Source organism: Oenanthe melanoleuca, chromosome 1 (assembly GCF_029582105.1).
Source record: "Oenanthe melanoleuca isolate GR-GAL-2019-014 chromosome 1, OMel1.0, whole genome shotgun sequence".
Classification (NCBI taxonomy): Eukaryota; Metazoa; Chordata; class Aves; order Passeriformes; family Muscicapidae; genus Oenanthe; species Oenanthe melanoleuca.
The window spans coordinates 44270051-44276050 of record NC_079333.1 but is presented as its reverse complement, the minus strand read 5'-3'; the positions used below and the strand labels follow the sequence as shown (position 1 = coordinate 44276050).

The 6000-nt window shown below is 40.8% G+C and overlaps 1 protein-coding gene across 1 annotated transcript in view; it reads left to right on the top strand.

Moving 5' to 3' along the window:
• Window positions 1–2400: 2400 nt before the first annotated feature.
• The window catches only part of SACS (sacsin molecular chaperone), a 52010-nt gene continuing 48410 nt past the window's right edge, over window positions 2401–6000 (top strand). Inside the window, exon 1 of the mRNA XM_056481982.1 lies at window positions 2401–2639. The gene's annotated coding sequence lies outside the window, so the exon portion shown is untranslated. The remainder of the gene's footprint in view (window positions 2640–6000) is intronic.

Below are 6000 nucleotides of genomic sequence, written 5' to 3'. Positions count from 1 at the left end.
TGAGTAGCTGGCTGCACTTCACCCACATCAGCACCAATAAAAGTCATACCCAACTCAGCAGCAGCAGCAATGAGCCTTCTAATTTTACTTGATTTTCACAGCTGGAATGCTCAATGCATCAATCAAATACTTATTTTTGCTTTTGTTTTAAAATGTCCCTGGAGGGGAAATTTGCCCTTCACCTGCTTCCCACGTGGGAAGCCCCGCTGCTTTTTCAGGCTGTTTCAGACACAGGGCTGCCCTCAGCTGACATCCTTCTATAAGAAGATTGCTAGTAATGCTAGTCGTTCACATTCTATTTTCACTCTAGGAATGGAATTTCAAAGGAGGGCTCTTTAGCCTGCTGCTTAAAAAGGATTTGAGCACTTTGTGAGAGAATGCTTTTAAAGCACTTTTATCTCGATGTCCAGTCCCTATTGTCTCCTATCCTTGCTCCATGTGTCATCTGTGGCTTCATTCCCATGCTCCTATATGGAGCAATCCATATGGATTCCAATGGGGCTATCCTATATGGATTTTCTTTCTGCTTTCAGAATGTGACATTGACAATCAGGGCTGATGCCATGCCACTGGCCTATGTGGCCAGCATGCAGCTGCAGCTGACACGTGTGCCCTGCTCAGGAAGGTCATTCTCAGTGTGCCACTGCACTGGGGCCAATCCTTTCAGCAGTGAAACTTAGGAGCAACATGACAGCTGTGTCACCTCACTGTGCTGCAGGAGCTTATCCAGCAGGGCAATGTTTTGGAGACTGGCACTGCATGTTTTCCTGGCTAAACAGTCTGCTCTGCCTGGTTACAATGTCCTTTTGTTTACTCAAACTCAGAGAGGATCTCTTACTGTTTCTGGGGTTAAAGCTGAGATGTGATGACCAGAAAAATGTGTTTTGCTTGATCTCTATGCAACAAAAAGCAATATTGTAGGGAGAGTGTTGTTGTTTACTTATGCTCACCTTACATGATCAGGACTCCAAATATAAGGACGTTGTCTTCCTCTGGTAAATTGCTCGTGATAACACAAATAATTTCACTTGCTATCAGATGTACTTATAATATGAAACAGACTTACTTTCCTCAGAAGAATAATATTTTCTTTTATACAATGCAGCAGTAGCCTCTTAGTGTTTGCAGAGTTGCTTTTACCTTCAAGGTGAGAGAAGTCAGCCTCAGCTCCTTGGCAGGAAAACAGGTTTTTCTAACCAAAAGAGACTTGCAGTAAGCAGTGGAGTTGTAGTAAAGTCCAGGAATTGTCTAAAGAGGAGTCCTCTGTCTGTACAAAGCTGCATTGGCACTTTGTGTTTGTTTTCTCTGCCTCTGCTGTCATTACCCTATGGAGAAGTGATTTCTAGTGCCTCACCTGTGCAGTTCAGGACTGCAGAGGGAAAAGAGAGCTCCAGACTCCCCAGAAATCCCTAACCTCATCCTTTGAGCCAGTCCTGAAGATCCTGTGAAGTTCTATGTTAGTCCAGCATTTTAAATGAAGACTGACAGGTTGGAATGATGTGCTTCTGGCAGTAAGCTACTGGATCAAGGGGAGAGGCAGCATTCTACACTGCTATGTGGAATTCAAAGAAACACAAGATTAGAAGGGCTCTCAAAGGAAAGGTTTCTTGATTTTCCTGGAGGAAAACCTGACAAATTAGCATGAGTGAATGAGAGGAAAGAATGAAAAATCTTAGAAATATCTTAAATGCTGAAGTCTGCTTTATACAGTTGATCACATGGATGGGAATACGAATGTGAAGTTAATAAGGAGAGGAATTTGAAAATGTGGAAGTGCTAACAGCTACCTGTGCCAGGCTGGAAAAGCGAAACCAAGATTGGGATGCAACTGGTAGCCCATAGACTTTGGACTCTTGATGTAATCAGCACTGACAAAATTAATTTAAGGAAGTACTAAAGAAGAGTGTGAGCATACTGTGTTGGCAAAACAGACACAGAACAGTAAAGATATTTATAAAACTGCTATATAGACAGAAGTTTTAACAGAGGATTTCTTCAAATTGTGAACGTTTAAAATGTAAACATTCTTTGACACAGAAGAGTTGAAGAGTGAAATAAATAAGCAGAAAACCTATTATATCTATTGTATAAGCTGAAAAAAAATGCAAAAAAGTAAAGAAATAAAGCAGCAAAATATCAAGAAAAAATTGAATTAAACAGAACCAATCAAAAAATTTGATCTGTTACAGGAAACAGTTCAAATACATGTTGCACCTTGAGTAATATCTCTTCAAATTGTGTTATTTTGTCCTTCTGTCTTGGTATCCTTCCACATCTGTTTGACTACGCCGTGCCCGGAGCTTGTATTGTGCTCCTGAAACCTGAGGTTAGTCAGGACCATATCTCTTTAAAAAAATCCCCACACAGACAAAGGAAGAAAAAGCCCAGGCTGGGAAGGGGGAGCTAAAGCCTCTGCTGCATTGTGCTGTTTGGATACATCGGCTGCAGCAGCGCTCACGCATCCCTCCGCAGCCTGCTGATTTCGCAGAAGAAGGGGCAAAGGACCATTTTGCAGTCCAGATGCTGTCAAACACAAGCAATCAATGGAAGGAATGGCAGACAATGAGCAGAGAAGCGTGCGGGAGCAGCTTACGAAGGAATAGTTAAACGCCGAGCTTTGTCCCGGCTGATGCTGTAATGTAAGTAGAGCTCAACAGCAGATCCCGTGGTCGCTGCAGTTGTTTGTGGGAGATGTTAATGGGTATCCTGATGCTTTTAGCAGCCGGGGAAAGCATTAACTGCGACATTCTTCCTAGTGCATCTAAGAAATAACTGTATTGTCTGTGTCTCTACAGGATTTTTGAGTGACTCACAGGCTGCAGTGTGTTGGTAGGGTGGGTGAAGAGCAGGACTGTGCACAGAGCTTATTCTCCTTTCCTGATAGCTTATCTGGGCTCTGCTCTATAGATGTGTTAACAGATTGCTGCAGCACCACCCTCCCTGTGCAAAGGCCTCTCACTGAATTTTAGCCTCTCACTGAATTTTAGCTCTGCCTTCAAGCACAGCGATGCACAATATATTTTTTCAAACTCCGTAGAATTATTTCTTATACAAACTTACTTCATGCCTACTGCTTTATATTTATTTTTTCTCATATATGCAGTTGTAGAAAGTTTATGAAATTTAAATAGCTTTGTGTGTTACTATTGGGAGGCTAGTTCTTACCATAGCCCTCCCAAGGAGAGTGCCAAGTATGATTTATTACTCAGAGGAATGTACACTTTCCTATCTTTGGTCTGTTGCTAGCTGAAGTAGATGTATATATTTTTAAATGAAAGCCTCCTTTTTACAGAAATCCAATGTTTTTTTCTTTGGCAAATGATTTGCTGCTTTTTATTCTGCATATGCTCTAATGATTTAAAAGCAAGAGAAAAAGCAGAGCTAGGGCAAGTTTACTGCACTGCATTTCTCAGCAAATTTTTTTGGTAATCAGACAAAATTTTTTATTGTAGCTAAAACTACACATATCAGCAGAGTGAAAAAAATGCAAAGAGTGAGTATTTCCTTGTTATTTCATGGGAATATCAATTTTGCTTCCATCTGTCTGCATAAAGCAGTGGTGATTTGCTCTAAGCCAGAGAACATCATCTATTTGATGTCCTCTGCAGCTGCACCTTGGTGCTTCACGCAGCTGCTGCAGAAACAGCAGGGAGATCTCACTCCAGTGTCGGGGAGGTGACAGCAGGTGATGGTGACAAGCAGCCTGTGTGGGCCAGTTAAGGAGGGTGGGAGTTGCTGCAAGGAGGAGACTTCTTTTGTGCCTCTCTTTTGGCAGAACTGCAGCTCCTGATGCTGAGGGCTGCAAGGTAATGCACTTCTGCCCCATCACACCTGGGTGGGGGAATGTAAGGCAGAGCCTCCCTCACAGCAAGGAACCCACAGGGAAGTTTTGCCATCATTGCTTTGGAAGGTGCCCTCACCCTGTTTTCCCTGAGGTATAAGAGCTCCATCAGCTGTCTATTCGAAAAACAGCTTCTTATTGCTTGCTATCAGAAACTGAATTATAAGAAGCTAAATTTATCCCTTAATGAGCTTATAGCAAATTACTGTTACCTAGGGAGTGCTATAGTAGTGATTGTGAATGCTGAGGCTTGGTATTGTCAGTGTTTATTCTTATCCCTTCCTCTCCTGTGTCAGGATCACCTTCTCAGCATCACAAAGAAACCCTGTCTAGAAACAGGATTTCCAAAGATTAAGAAAGTAATAATTTACAAGAATACAAGAATTGTAAAAAACTCCTCAGTTCCACATAGCAAAGTTCTGTTCACCTACTGAAAATGTGCAGGACTATTGGATAAAATAGTTTTACAGGTTGTTGTGTAAAGACAGTGGGAAAAGTTCAGGTTCTGTGTACTTCCATTGTCTTCAGCAGAATTACACTGGGGTGAATTTGGCATTTTTGGGGCCAACTCAAAAACCTTTTGTTTCTCTGTCCTCCTTTCTTGATTGTTTTCCTGTTTCTTAGATGTGATTTTTTTAATGACCTCCAAGGCAACAGGCACAGATTTATAAAGTTTAATAAAGAGGACCTAAGAAGCTCAGGTTTGGACCATAATTTCTTTCTGATAATGGAAGTGCAGCAACACTTCCAGAAAAAATTGGTATATCACATATCTAAAACTAGCCCATGGTTATTGAACTTCACAATTTTTGAAAAGGAGAGTTTCTAAAATACTCTGTTAGTTTCTGTGTTAAAATACATGAAAGTATAGGCTTTATAAGGCAAAAGAGCATTTTGTTGAAGAGTTTAAATGGTTTCTAGTTGCTCAGCTAGTATGGGCTCTTGGAATAACACACAGAATTTAAAACATGCATGTCAGACTTTGAAATATTTGATCTTTTGGAAGATTTAGTCTTTTTTGAAAAAAAGTGTTAATTCACTCAGCAATATTTCTTGTTATACACACAGCTATTCAGCAATTATTTCTGCTTCAGTTAAGAAATATAACAACTCACACAATTATTTGGTACAGTAGGTTGACATTTTTCTTCTAAGTGTGTATTTAATGGATATATTTGTACTTTAGCAGTCTTGAGCTAAATCTTTAAATGGGGTGATCTATTTCATTAGCATTTTTTGTCTTCTTTTTGATCAGCTTAGCAGAAGATGGTCATTGTTTGAAACTTTTAGCAAGCTGTTGATTTGATGGAGGTACACCAGAGGTGTGAGAAGGGAAGGATTCACATTGTCTGTGAAGACCTACATGTGTTTATGTGCAAAAAAATGTGCAGCCATAAAGGTCAGAGTAGAAATAAATGAGGCTCAGTTGTCTTCCCTAAAATTACCTATAGAAACTTTCTCCACCCGGGTGGAACCAAAATAAGGCATTATTTCTGATAGGTGATGATTACACTCATGAGATGATGGGCCAGGTGTTTTGATCTCCTCAGGCCACTCTCAGTGGTAAGGTTTGGTTTCTCTTTTCTTACAGGAGAATGTTACAGCTGGCTGCATATACCAATCACCACCTACTTCAGATATGACAGCTGGTGGAAAATAGCAAAGGTCAGAGCTTTAGCACTCTGGTCTCCCATGAGGAAGGAAATAACAATGTTAGTGTTTAAATTGCTGTTTTGTCTGGGATAGGGTTAATTTTATTCCTGGTAGCTGACACAGTGCTGTGTTTTGGATTTAGTATGAGAATGATGTTGATAACACACTGATGTTGTAGTGGTTGCTAAGTAGTGCCTGCTCTAAATCAAGGACATTTCAGTTTCCAATGCTCTGCCAAAAAGGAGGCACACTGGAAGCTGGGAGGCAGCACAGCTAGGACAGCTGGGCCAAATTAGCCAAAAGGATATTCCATACCATAGAATGTCATGTGCAGTGTATAAGCTGGTGGGAGGGGCTGGCTGCTGCCCAGGGATGGGCTGGGCATTGGTCAGCAACTGTGCTGTGTATCACCTGTTTTGCTTGGGTTTTGTTTCTTTGTTGTATTCCTCTGCATCTAAATTATTGTTATTGCTATTGTTATTGTTGTTTAATTAACTTTCTTAACC